We start from the raw sequence: 15,272 nt of genomic DNA, 5'->3' as shown, positions 1-15,272 counted from the left end.
GACAGACCAATGGCGCGGGTGATCATGTGCGGTCGCATAGTTCGTTTATCTATAGCATGCAGTGTCCAGGGTCGCCATCTTTGCTAACACAAGCGCTAGATATCAGCTTACCGCTTCCGGTGTTGCTGTTTGCATTATTACGCAACAGTACACAAGCGACGGTTTAACATACGTGGGTGCGCACATTTTTACATATCTTAACGTTATTTGGCAACGTTTTGCTAAGTAAAATAATTACAACACAGCCACCTTCCATCTGCGTGCTTCGCATAACATTGATTCCCAAGGTACGAGGGATCTGGCAAATTTTCGCTACTCCTTCCCTACATGCCCAGCTTCTGTTCCCTGTGGCATGTAGGGAGGTGTTTAAGCTCCACTGACATCATCGGCTATTTATTTGGGTAAGTGTTGCCTTCGTCTTCAGTAGACCGATGATGAGTACTGGGATTTGCCTAACAAAAACTTTGTGGCGCATATCTGGTTTACTGACGAACCGTGACTATACAGGGCACACCATGGCGACATTACATGCCTACAAGCCGAGATCCGAAGGTGCTTCGCCACATCGTGAGCACGTAATTATCGCGTCACAAATTTTGTCGACCTTGTGTCATCATGATGCCACGATAGGATGACGTCATCACGTGAAGTTAACTTTTGGGGGACCGTGACACCCCGTGGCCACAGGAGACGCGAACAATCCGAGCCCCTAAGGCGCTTCGCATCTGAAACGATAGGTGTATATAACGTTAATGCGAAGAGTGCGACTTATAGATCAGAGAACAAACATGGAACGCTGATACTCCAGCTAACAGTAAGCAGGGAAAATAAGGACCTGGCGAGTCACGTAATGACGGTAAACCGTAGAAGAAATTGGTAGTGGCATTAGAGCATGGATTCAATAACAATGCTCGAGAAACGCAGCCGTGCACGGCAGGGACTTAAGTGGGTGTGGTAAAGGATTAAGAAATTCACAGGGAAATAAAATGCGATAAAATCGCACAAGGTAGCATTCGTACAGCTGTGGATGCAGAATATAATAATGACCATGATGACGAGGACTCGGTAATAATAATAATAATAATAATAATAATAATAATAATAATAATAATAATAATAATAATAATAATAATAATAATAATAATAATAATAATAATAATAATAATAATAATAATAATAATAATAAATATTTCTATTGTTTTAAGCACCAAAACCGCAGTACGATAATGAAGCACGCCATAGTGAATGGATGTGGATAATGTCGACCATTTGACATTCTTTACCATGCACTGGCATCGCACTGCCCACGGAACATTCCACTTCCATCGAAGCACGACCTCCGCGGCCGGTGTTGAACTGGTGCCTTTGGGGTCAGCAGCCAGGCCCCGTTACCACAAAGCCAACGAGAGGGCACGATGGCTCGATAAAAGCGTATACATTTCGTAATATAATATATCTGTCCATAGGTAGGACGCAGATCAGAGTACTAGGCTTGCAGATGGTCCTATCTAATATTCTGGGACCGAATGCACAAAACCTCTCTTTCGAACGTGCGTTTAACAATTGGTTAGCTGGCATCACTAATGAAATGTGCGGAATCGTGAATGGCTGAAATAATCTCTTTAGAAAATTTATAGCGTACGTAAGACGTTCTTGTGAATACTGTTTCCTGAGAGCTAGCGATCTTTAATAAGCAGTTTACATCGACTGCATGGATTACATTCCCTTCTCGCTGCGTGGAGAACACGTTCCCTCATTAAAACGAAACGTCGACACGTGCGCAGTTTGGGGGTGAGGGTCGGGCGCTGAACGGTGGAGTCATGCCTATAGCGCTGTGTGAAGGTTCACATAATAGGTATGTCACTGTAGCGATAAAAATTTTAAAGTTTCTGTATGCATCTTTCGTTACAGGATAACTTAATACTACAATGCTAGAGCCAAAACAAAGGTAGCAAGAATTAAGTTAGAAGGAAACAAGCGCCCCTTTGCCGCCCGTAAATAATGACCGTATACCACTCAGCCCTTTCTTGCCGAGCAGCGCACTGTTGTCACTCGTTCACGCTTTTTTTTTCTCATTACAAGTCGACAAAGCGGGGGATAGAGTTACACCTGACGGCACTACTCACAGATGCACATGAACCGTGAATCACTCGCAGCTACAGCATTCTGGAGAAACCCGTCTCCCACACCTCAGAGAAGAAAAAAACAAATCGGCAGATTCAACGTACCTGGGTATCGACGTTATGCGAAGCATGCGAGGGAAGGTGACCGTGTTGCAATTTTTTTTTATTGAGCGACACGTCGGGAAATGACGCTACCACTATGTACAAATGTTGCACGCAAAGACATATGTTGAAGAGTTGCAGATGCTTATATAACCACTCGTGTGCACTTGCGCGATGATGTGAACGGGAACATGCGTATTAGCAACACCAGAAGCTGATAAGAAGCTCTGATACTCGTGACGTTGCAGGCCCTTGACACTGCTACATAGATAAACTTCAGCGCATGGCAACTAACCCAACGTTAACCCAACGTGGCGGCTGTATCAAAGGATTACATATGTGATGTTTATAAAATTGGGTAGGCAGCACTGCAACCGCTATTGACGTTTATTGAAGATTAGCGTCTATTTGAAAAGTAGTTCCGAGACCTGACGTAGCTCTGTGGTAAAATGCTTCATGGCCATGCCGAATGCTTGAGTTTGATTCCAGCTGGGACCTTGACATTTATTCTTCGCATTCCTCGGGTCGACGCTACCGATGTCGGGTACTTCTTAACGCTCGCGCGTTAAAATTACCCATGTGTGTTCTCGTCGTTCCTGGGTAGATAATAAGTGTCAATCGCCTGTAACACATACCCGCATACCAGTGGCACATACCCACCCGAGGGTATGTGCCACTGTCTGGCGGGAAGTGTTTGACGATGTACGCAACGGGATTGTGACATTATTCATGTCTTGACCAGCCCGTCATATTCGTCAAATCATCTTTCCTTCCCATGCTAATTTCGGTTCACGCATAGTTAAGGGGGTGACCACGAGAGCACCCAAACCTAGGCGGATAGATAGATAGATAGATAGATAGATAGATAGATAGATAGATAGATAGATAGATAGATAGATAGATAGATAGATAGATAGATAGATAGATAGATAGATAGATAGATAGATAGATAGATATGCTCAAAGTCTCCGAAGTTCGCTAAGAAATGCTTCGCATTTAAAATAAGTTCGTTGCATTCCATAAGCTAAGCACCCTATATTTCAAAAGACGGCGAAGAAAAATATCGTACGAAACCAGTCTCCGAGTTACCAGATGACATTATCGCCAGTTACAACGAGGAAAGCTGTGGCGCGCACGGTAAACGTTGCCAAGACGAACAGCTCTCGACCCGTTCCTCGGCACAGCGGTCGCTGCGAAGGTATACGCGAGTAGCCAGAGGCGGCTTGAGCAGACGACGGGGACAATCGGCCCATTCCAGACGCATGCATTAAAAGCAGCGATAATTAAGCAAGCCGGCATGCGCGCCAGGAGCGCCAAGGTCGCGAATGGACAAGCCGCAATGGTCGGCGACGTACTGCAGCGGCGAAAAACCGGCCGATGAAAGTGATTTTCATTCTTTATTCTTTTCCGATCGACACGACGGCGCGTCATGAAAAGCCGACAAGAGCGAGACACGAGATCTGAGGTGCAGGCCGCCGCCGCCAACAGCAGTGCTGCGAGGGCGTTCGCTGCAGTGGACGTGACCGCGACAAAGGATGCTCGGGCCGGACGTCGCGCCGGCGGCCTTCCCCCTCCCCGCCAGACGCCGGCGAGCCGATGAACTCGCACACAGCGGGCTGCCCGGCTTACGTAAGCGGGCCCTGACGTGCTACCTTGAGTCTCCCAGCGACGAGGCAGCGCTCAGAGACTCGTGGGCGCTCCCGACACCAACTGTGAGCACCGCCGAGATGATAGAAATTGCACTGTGACACCCGAGTGAACGATCAGAAACGATGTACAACACCGCGCATGTTCAGTTAGCTGAAAATTACGAGGTGCGATGATTAAGTGCAACAGAGCGCTAAATGCTAGTCCATTGGGAGCGCCTGCGTATTACTCCCACGAGAGCCACGTCACGCGGAGGGAAACGTGCGGCATGAATTGATGTGCTCTCTCTCGAGTTAGCGTGTTTTCCCATCATTTTCGTGCCTATTATTTTATGCGAGGTTTCTTACAGAACGCGATAGGTGCTTCGACTTCCATCGCAGACGGCAACAGAACACTGATACACAACCGTGGCCTGTGCAAACGGGTTCCTCAAACTTCGAAAGATTTTCTATATTTGTCATGGCATTTATAATTTATTCACTGACAAGGTGGTGCAAACGTAGAAGTTTTATATAAGCATGATCTTGACCGTTGGCGCAGCCGAGCACGGGAGAAGAGGGGAGTGCCTCAATACACTGGAAATTTTTAAATTTTGACCATAGCATTTGCCCCATTGTGCTGTCTCGGCAGGGCCGCAATGATGGTGGTGGCTTTACGATGAACCCGTTTTGCTATCGGCCACAAAAACGATAACCGCTGTGACTGCTTATCGCTGCCATATGAACAGGTGCGAAGGAAGCGTGTAGCTCGTAGGCGGAACGTTAGGGAGCACTAGAATCACCGTGCTCACTGACGCGCAAGCGGGTTTGTGACGTGGTATTGTTTTTATTTCGCGGGAATTTGTAATTAGCAGAAAAGCACTAATACTTAACAGATATTAAGTTCAGAACTATCTATTTGGACGTTTTTCAAACCGGTCTAACACTTTCTCATTGAAATTTCTCACAAAAATAGTCTGACTAACTTCAGGCAACGGAGAGCAACATGCATTTGGTCGCGTCGTAATTACGTGTTCCGGAATATTTTTAAACTCTGGCTAAAGTTACGTGGGACACCCTGTATGTATGTTCCGAGCTTTACACTGAAGAGGAAGTGACCCTATCACCGGGGCTTCGTAATCAGGAGAGAGGGAAGGGCAGTGGATGCGAGTACTTTCAGTCTAAAGGTGCAGAACTCGACTACAGCTGTAGAACTCACGGATCGATGCTATATTTTGCGAGCCAGCGTTACGATGAATGATGTAGTTATTCACCAGACATGGAGCACACGAACCACTGTAAATCGTGCAACTCAACTATCGTTTCAAAGAAATGGGTGACGAATGAAGTCTCCGGCTATAGGCTGCTCGCTTGTCACACGAATGAGGCCACCGAGCACTGATTTCACGTTGTAGCACGGATCTTGCAGTGCAACTTTGTCTGCTGGCATGTACACTCCTGTTAGCCAGGGCGAAGACTGCGCACATAAAGACATCAGGCTGCAAGCACCCTTCGCTGAACTCGGAGCTGTACCCCTGACTGCAAAGAGGCGAGTTGTTTCTTTTGTGTCGGTTGTGGTAGGGCATTGATCTTCCGAAAGCTCATTCAGCACTTGCTGGAATGATTCATACCGCTGCGAATGTGGTGTCCTCGTAAAAGGCCAAAAAAGCGCAAAACGTATGAAAAAAAAAAAACACTGCACTAGGATGACACTAGTGCAGTCCTTTCTTGTCATCGTTCATTTGTGCCTTTAAACTTCGTTAGAAACATATGGGACAGTCAAAAGACGGAGAGAGAGCACTACGTCCATGTTCGCGCAGAAACCATAGACCACCCGTAGGCGTTCATGTTTGCTTTTTTTTTTTTTTACAAAGGAAATCGATGCTCAGTGCATTTTTGTGACAACACAATCGTCAAGCTACAGTAGGGACGCTACTGGAACAACGCGCTCAATTGAAATTGAGTAAGAACAGCGTGAAGGCACCCTCGTGTATTTAGAAAACGACTGGCTTCTGCCGGCATATTTAACTGGCGGTGAGTGCTGCCCGTGTGAGGGCACATATTCGTCGACTTCCCCTGCTGCGTGAGGTAACGAGCAGGGCGCTTTCGTTATTAGTATCTGCATCTCCTCACTTTTTCCCTCTCTGCTTAATGTATCTTTCTCATTAGTTTAACGCAACACAAGCCTGGTGAACTGAGCTCTCGCGTTTACCGGAAAAATGGGACAATATATTCTGTTCCTATGGCATCGCCGTTCAATATGCTTCTCAGAGGCTGTTTCCTCCCCTGTCCTACACTTCACTGCATGGCTACTAGTTAGCTCTATGCCGGCATTGTGAAAGGCTGCGGAGGTATTGCGCTTTCCTCGCTCTGTTTGCGAAGCGAGCACCAATGGGAACAACCACTATTTCAGCATATGACGACACTTTCAAAGTGTCTTCAGTGTCCGATACTTCCGAAGCAAAACTTAATATATATGTGGGTTTAATATCCCACATCTGCAACGGTCAAATGCAGAAAGTATTTCGCTTTTCATTGCTGCTTGAGATTGGCTGATTTTTTTCCCTATTGTGTCCGAATTTACTATTTGCTGAAACTGCCCTGATTAATGCCAGCACAATATCGCTTCCTGAGAACATGTGGACGGCCTGTATTCACTACAGTTCTCTGCTAGAATGATTCGTAGTAGCATATGTGCGACAGTTACATTATTAGACACAATATTATCTATGCTGGCCAGTCAATGGCTAGCAGCCATCACGACAGACGCATAAAGGAATGTATTCAGCCCCTAAGCTCTTCGCACTTGTAAGCTAATATAGAACGGATAGATTTATAGCGCCAGACATGTAGCATTCTCATTCTTTCAGCGCATGATATTTATGATGGAGTAGGGGACATGTTCACGGCGTTATGCAGAATTCTAATCTTTGTACATTACTAATCTTCATAACTAACGAGCACATGGTGATACAGTCGCATTAATTGGGCATGCGAGGCTCTTTTTTATATATCGACGACAAATAACCATCATAGCAGTTGTCTTGTTAGTGCAAATCCGATGCCAGTCACTGCTCCATGACCGGTATTATTTGAAAAGTATTGCTTTCGTTATGCTAGCCGCCAAATTAGCAAAAACATAAGAACAGAATAGGTCTAAGGACAACTCTTGTAGAATAATCACTGCAACTCCTCGCAAGAACTCAGATTAATTAGTATATATCTTCGAATATACAAGTAAAATATAGAAGAAGAGTCAAGATTCCACTCCTCAGTTTTTAATCAAATAAAAATAAGAATAAGCATAAACGTTCAGGCGAGACACCGCGATACTTAATTTGGCTACCGAAGACCAACTATCGGTTATCCAGCATGGCCGAAGACTCCACCAGGACCCAAGGGCTCTTGGCTGACGCCTTGGCGGGGTTAGGCTCAACGCACAAACATGCAGAGCTCAAAATAAAGTTTTTGTTTCTCTCTCTCTCTCTCTCTCTTTCACTAGAATTGTTTGTCAAAGACACCAACCGGTTTTGGTGTCGAACACATTAGCCGAGGCAGTCGGCCAATGGTAAAAAGCACTTACGAACAACTAGCTTTATGGGATCAGCCACAATGCAGGAGCATGAAGAGTCTGTATTCATGAAAATTTCTTACTCTAGAACAATTCGTAAAAGTCGATACGAGCCAATAGTTATACCGGGCATACCGGCGTCAAAGCCCGTTGGCCAATATGAACCAACACTTACCAGTGGAGACACTTGAATTTGGCCCCGATTCCACTTTGTTCCTCTTCATTATCTGCGTAAATTATCCCATACCATGAAACAAAGCACCGTTGCGTCTACGCCATCGCTTTATTGCTGAACTTTTTTTTTCATCTATATATCTGCAGTTATTATTGTTAACACCACGGGCTCTTTGGTAAGAACGCTTCCATTTGGTCGTAGTCAATAAACGACGGGTTGCATTGCACACCAGGCTCCGCCGTCATATGCATGTGCTCCACTTCGTATAGACGCGACACATTTCTTTGGTTTGCATCCCTCGGAGCGACGGCGCGCCTACTGCCGCCTCGGGAACACATATCCGCCTCCGCCGTCCGCTCCAGTGGCGGTGAGACAGCGCTCCCGGGGCCAGACAAGGCTTTTGTTTGTGCGCCGGCGAAGCGCGTGGCTAGCCAAGGACCGCCGGCACGCGGAGGATTGCTTATGCAACCGCAGAGGCGAACAGCAATCGTCCAAAGGCGCGAGCCAGTGAAGTGCCGGCGGAGGAATCGACCCGCCGACGGGAAGTTTCGGCGGCCAGAACAAAGCGGACCGCGGCCCAAACAATCGCTTCAGCGGCCAAGTGCGGCGTCAATCAGACGCACCGCAGTTGCGAACATGCGCACGTGGCCGTCCAAACACGAACGTCGTCGCCGCGTCTGGCCCCTCGCAGACAGTGCTGCACGCTGACGCATTCGCTCGGGGCCTCGCCTGAATCAGCGCTGCACCGCCACCAGGCGGTCCACCCGGTTCGCCGAAGCGGTGACAATTCGCGCGCGACAGAGCGAAGGGGCCTGCAGAGTCGTTATCAAAGACCTCGCCTCCTGTTATATTTGGTCGTGCGGATATACGCCTGCGCCCAGCGAGCGACGCTCCATAGGACGCTCCTACAAATGGGCGCGCGAGGCACAGGAAAAAGGCAATAAACGGGGCTGCGAGGCCGGCCGCCGTGTTCCGCGTCGCGACGCTTTCCGCCTGTCTGTCTGTCGGGTAGAAGTAGATGGTGAGGGGGCGCATAGGCGGGCTGCAGCGGAAAACAAAGCGGCCAATCGGCGAAGAGGCGCCCCGTAAACATCCGTTTTCTTCAGTCCTTAGTACGCCCTGCGAGCAAAGAATGCATGAAATTCGTACGATGCCGGTGTCATATCCGTGGCCGAATCGCACTGAGGCTTTCAACTAAAGTTGGATCCACATGGTGACCCGGAAAAGTTCGCAGAAAAGTTGGACCTTGCTGAACTACAACGAATCGTGCCCAAGGCGGTTTTCAGCTGCTTTGTGTGCGCGTGTGGGCGCTCGTCGTGGTTATAATTTATAAGCCACACGTCCAGCTTGTACGCAGACAAAACCGGCCCATCATGTGCTCCGCTCTATTGAAGCCTTCCTTTCTGTGTCCCCTCTTTATGTTCTAGTTTGATCATCCACAGCCCACGGCTGACTGATCTGCTCGAGAACGTAGGCGGATTGCTAATCTGAACACTTCGGATGAAAATCAATACCGCCATCTGCCGTTGTTTTAGCACTAACATATCAAAAAAAAAAACACTGTAATATTTAAGGATTCTGACACTTTAAGCGGTAAAATGAAGTTATATAACTACGAGGCGCGCCGCACTTGGGGACCCTTATTTAATTTCAACCACCGGGGAATAGTTAACGTGCAAGCATCTAACTATATACACGAGCCATTTTGCTTTTCGCCCCATCCACATGCTACCGTCGGGGCCGGTAATCTAAAACCGTTCCTTCGCAATATGATATCCGCTGAACCACCAGGACGGGCAGTGAAGCGTTGACGCTATATTTTATAATTGCTAACTACCGATTCGATTACCCAGTATACCCAGTTATGTATAGTCAGTAGACTGACTACACATAAACCATAAAGCTGCAGTGTGAGGCAGGCTGCATGCCAGCCTTACAACATACTTGCCGTCGTAGCAGATAACCTATATGGTCCCTAATACATTATAGAGACCATATACGAGGTGTCACATTGCTCAGTTTGAGGACGCGGGTTTCCGGCCACGACGGCTGCAGTGCGATCGGGCGAAATAATAATAATAATAAAAAAACGCCTCAAGCACTCCGTACAAATGGTTAACCAGCGAAAGCTGAAACGCGCGGCCAACGCGGCACTGAAGCTTTTCACAATTATTGGTTACAAGTTTGTGCATTCTTAATGAGGTTTAACACTCGTTTGACTTGGGTTTACCACCGTGTTTATTTCACATGCCCCACATTGTGCCTCGAGTGGCCGTTGTCATGGCGGAGTGTAATGAGCGGTTAAATGCGCTTCGCAATGCATTAATCACAGTGGTTGTTCTCGAACCACAGGCGTCGCAGCCGAAGCCGAAGTGCCGTTGGAGAAACCCCCGCCGAAAGCGGTGCTCCCGCAATCGTCACGTCGGCGCTGTCGTGCCGGCAACGGCGCTTGTTCGGCGCGGCGTTGTTGCAAGCGTTTAACATCGCGACTTCACTCGGCGGCGTGGTTTGCAGGATCCGCCGGCCTCCGGCGCCTGCATTCCCGTTCGCGATTGAGCATGTCTTGGAAGGCTGTCGGATTATCGGTACGCAGTTGCTGCCCGCACTCGGCCTCCCGTGCCTGTTTTGTGCCCGGACTGCACCATCGGCCCGGCGAATGCGAGCTCTCAGATGTGTCCACTGCCAGCGCTCTTGTAGATTCGTCCGTGGCTTACCCATGTCAAAGTCTCAGTAGGAACTGACGCGCGTGCTCGACGAATGCCACCTTATTTCAGGCCCTGCTCACTGTGTCTGCCGCGGGCTCTGACGTCAATCCGCGTAGACTGGTGTGTTTTCGAGGCGTGCTGGTGTGCTTGATGGCGACTCGAGAAGACCGTCTTTTTCTGTGTCCGTGAATTGCAGCGTGGATATGTGATGCGTTTTGTGCACTGGATATTTGCAATTTGTACGGCTGCGAATCCGAACGGTTGGGTGATGCTGCGTGGCGAATTATCGTGGCGAAGGAACCGAAGTGGCGAGTGTTCTCGTTTTTTAAGGACAACCGAAGAACGGAATGGCAGCGTGTCGTTAGTCGAGCTGATGCTGTTGTGACTGGGGGAATTTGTCGGGCCTTGAGCCATCCAAGGGTCAGGGCGAAGACGGGCCGAGGAGCCGGAGCTGATAACTTGAACGATTTATTTACACTATTTTACATGATGTTGAAGGTAGCGTGTTACATGGAGTAAGCATCATACTAGATGATGGAAGGAAGCTCTCTCTCCGAGCGTCTTGCGCTCGCGTTTTTATGCCCCCGAAGAGAGAAAGTCACACCGCCTCCTTCCCAACCTGGGAAGGGAGGAGAGGCCCGCCCAGTTCGCTGCCCGGCGAGGGTGTAACACACACAATACACGACACCACTGGCACAGTGCGAGAACGGGGAGTCGGACGCGCCGAGATGACTCTTCGAGGAAACATCGCTCGGGAAAGGCGCCATGGAACGTGAGGAATGTCCCCGAAGATGAATACAAAGCGCTCGGCTCATTGTCCGCTGAATGTTGACGACCCAAGCAATGACCACTCCTTCTAGGCAGCCCAGACAGCGAACAGCCCCCCCCCCCCCCGGTAATCTGTCGGTCGTGCGTGCCCAAAGGGCTTTTTGGCAAGACGAGCCGACGACTCCAAGGAATTCGCAGTACTACTGCTGTGTTGTTGCCGATTCTGGACGTCTCAGGACGCGCTGCGAAGCCGGAACCATTCCACGCGTCCAAGCGGCGCCCAGACATGGGGGCCGATCACAACAGCTCGTCCGCCGCCGGGAAAAAGGACTCGTAGATGGGCAGCCCAACGCTGCACCTTGAAGAGGCCTGGCAGCGCAGCAGCTCTGGAACGGCTGCGGCTCAGGTTTTCTCTCTCGCTCAAGTGGGGTCAGCAGGTCCGTAAGTAGTACTCTCCGTCGAAGGGGCCCCCGCAGGTCGAAGGCTGGGACTGACATTAGTGATAAAATCCGCACAGTACCCAAGCAGCGACAAGGCGGTACACCACCCCTCCCGAGATATGCCAGGCTACTGAACTCTTAGCCCGTTGTCGGCATAAAAGCAGCCACACTAGAACGTTGCCTGGAACGTCCCCAAACAAAGCAATATGGCAACGCTCCTAAAGTTTTGAAGAATTTACCTTAAATAAATTGCACTCAAGCCGCAAGTCGCATAGCCTTGAGGCACATGGCGAGTGAGAAGTGAGAAGGTCGGGAAACTCAACTAACAAATTATATCCCTTTCTCAACGTCTGGCCGTGGCAGGCAGACTAAGTAACAGGTTCACCATGCAGTAAAGGTTAAAAAAAAATCCAAAACGAAAAGATACACGGAATGACATAACAAAATAAAAAAACCCGGGCTGTCGTAACTCAATCGGAATGCGCTTGCTCCTTATCACAGGAAGCCTCGGCTGAGAGCATCAGCATTTCCATTATCCCGCCCCTTTTTGTAGCGGATCTCAAAATTATGTTCTAGCAGTGCCAAACTCCATCTCAGTAGGCGGCCATTTTTAGGCGACATATTCCGAAGCCATGACAAGGGACAGTGATCTGTCTCGACAAGAAAGGGCGAGCCGGCCAAGTAGCACCGAAGCTTGTAAATAGCCCACACTAAGCATGCACACTCTTTCTCTGAGGTGCTATAAGCCTCCTCACGTGTGGAAAGCTTACGACTAATGAAAAGCACGGGGTGCTCCTCTCTACTTTCATCTCGCTGACTCAGAACAGCCCCAAGACCCCTTTCACTAGCGTCGCACTGAAGTACAAAAGGTCGGTTATAATCCGGAGCTCGTAAAATCGGTTGAGACGTCAGTGCTGCTTTCAAAGCCTGGAACGAACTTTCCCTTAACTCGTCCCACTGGACTTTAACGGGCTCTCCCTTCCTTAAACTGTCGGTCAGAGGACTGGCGATCTGTGAATATTTGGGGATATAGTGTTGGTAATATCCAGTGAGGCCTAGAAAGGCCCTGATATCAGTTTTAGTGACAGGTCGGGGATAGTTCTCGATGGCGGCAAGTTTTACCTCGTGGGGCCGCCGGCATCCTCGCCCAACAATGTGCCCTAGATACTCTACTTCCGCCTGTCCCAATTGACACTTTTCTGCTTTAACAGTGAGGCCCGCGTTCCTTAAGCGCGTCAAGACGTCCCGCAAGTGGCTCAGGTGTTTTTCCCAGCTGTCCGAAAACACTGCAATATCATCTAGATAAGGAACAGCGTAGTTCTCTGCTCCCGCCAGCACACGATCCATGAGCCGTGAAAAGCAAAAGGGCGCGTTTTTGAGCCCAAAACTCATGACCAGGGGTCGGAAAGTGCCCAAGGGGGAGATAAACGCTGCGTATTTACTGGCTCGTTCGGTCATAGGCACCTGCCAGTAGCCGCGTGTGAGGTCTAGCGTGGAGACGTACTGAGCCCTGCTAACAGTTTCCACTCTCTCCTCTACGTTGGGAATAGGGTACAGCTGGTCTCGCGTGACGGCATTCAGTTTCCGATAATCGATGCAGGGTCTCGGTTCCTTCCCGGGTGCTTCCACCAGTATTAGAGGGGAGGTGTACTCACTCTCCGACGGGACGATGACACCAATTTCCAACATTCTTTGAATCTCGCGTGCGAGAATTTCCCTTTGCCTGGGTGACACGCGATAAGGCCGTGAAAGAATGGGTTCATTAGAAGTTAGTTCAATGTCGTGCTCAACTAAATCGGTTCTTCCTGGCCGGTCGACGAAAGCTCCCTCAAACTCGCGCAGTAGGTTCTCCAGTTCTCTTTTCTGTTCTGCATTCAAATTCGAGTTACTGGTGACCGTGTCTAGCAAGATGTCGAGGGACTGAGAATCAGAAGCCTGCCCGGGAAAAGGAAAATCTGTCTCCAATTCTTCCGGAACGTTAAGCGCGAGTTGAACTACTGCTGACCGCTGGTGGTAAGGTTTCATCAAGTTTGAATGGTAAATCTTTACCTCTTTCCGCCTTCCCGGTAGTTTGACCACATAATTGGTGTCCGACAACTTCTGCATAACCTTCGCAGGGCCCTCCCACTGAACCGCGAGCTTGTTCGCTTTAGATGATGCTAAAAGCATCACCTGATCTCCTTCTGAAAACGAACGTTGACGTGCGTTCTTATCGTACAGACGTTTTGCTTTAAGCTGCGCCATTGTCATGTTCGCCTCAACGAGTTCTCTGCAGGTCTGAAGTCGCCCGAGTAAGCCCAACACATACTCGATCACAGTGGGATCCTCACCCCTCCCTTCCCAAGATTCTCGCAGCATGCGAAGTGGGGTCCTTAGAGATCTCCCATATACTAGCTCAGCGGGACTAAAGCCGGTGGCCTCGTGCGGCACAGACCTCAGGGCAAACATGGTGGCTGGCAAGCATGCTTCCCAATCTTTCCGATTCTCGTAGCACAATGCCCGTAATACCCTTTTGAGAACCGAGTGCCATGCTTCTACTGAATTGCTCTGAGGATGTCTGACGGAACTGTGTATTATCCTAATGCCACACCTCTCCAAGAATGTGGTAGTTAGTGCGCTAGTAAACACACTGCCCTGGTCGCTCTGTAACTCTGACGGGAAGCCTACTCTCGAAAACACTGAAAGCAAAGCATCCACTATTTCTACAGATGACTGCTCCTTCAAGGGAACCGCCTCCGGGAATTTTGTGGCAGGACATATCAAGGTTAAGATGTAGCGGTACCCTGACTTTGTCACAGGCAGGGGGCCCACAACGTCCACGACAAGGCGGCGGAAAGGTTCACTAATGAGTGGCACCAACTTTAAGGGCGCTTTCTGCTGGTCGTGTGCTTTGCCTATTCTTTGGCACACATCGCAGGATTGCACATACCTCTCGGTATCCTTGAAACAATTGGGCCAATAAAACTCCCTAAGTAGACGAGTCTTCGTTTTCTTTTTGCCAAGATGGCCCGACCACCCGCCACCGTGACACAGCTCCAGTACTTTGGCTCGGTATTTCTGTGGAACCACTAATTGATCATAGTGCACCCCCTTCGAGTCTTTGTACTGACGGTACAAAATTCCGGCGCGGCGGTGCAAAAAGACGTTCTTCCGCGCCAACCCCTCCTCCACCATATCGCTCAACTTTTGCAGCGTTTTATCCTCGGCCTGTTCCGCAGCGATAACCTCCGGGCTTACTTTCGATAGCTCCAAGAACCCGCCCATGCAAGGCAGCACGGAAAGAAGGTTAACTTCCTCGCTGGCCTCACTGGAACTCTTAAAGCTGCTTTCGCCATCGCTCGGGACGTTCTCCTGATTCGCGTCTGCCCTTGTTTCGTCGGGGGCCTGTGCCTCTCTATTTTGGGAACTGCCGAGCTCCTTTGCGATCTCCTTTGCCTTAGACCGCGTTAGAGCATGTACAGTGTGTTCTCCAAAGCTCAGACCTTTCTTTCTTAACAGGTCCTCCGAGTGGTTAGAAAAAAGGTAACCGTACTGCTTCGGCAAACTTTGTGACACGGCAGCCTCTGTTTCCAGTTCTCCGAAGGGACCCTTGATGAGGACTTTGGCCACTGGCAGACACACACTGTCTTCCTGCGCTACCTGTCTGATCCACGCGCAGTCTCCGGTGAACCCATCCGCGGGCACGTAAGATGGGTGTATTACATCCATAGTGGCCGCAGAATCGCGTAGAACCCGGCAATTTTGCCCATTGACAGTCATCTCT

Source organism: Rhipicephalus microplus, chromosome X, assembly GCF_043290135.1.
Source record: "Rhipicephalus microplus isolate Deutch F79 chromosome X, USDA_Rmic, whole genome shotgun sequence".
Classification (NCBI taxonomy): Eukaryota; Metazoa; Arthropoda; class Arachnida; order Ixodida; family Ixodidae; genus Rhipicephalus; species Rhipicephalus microplus.
Note: the sequence above shows the minus strand (reverse complement) of the source record.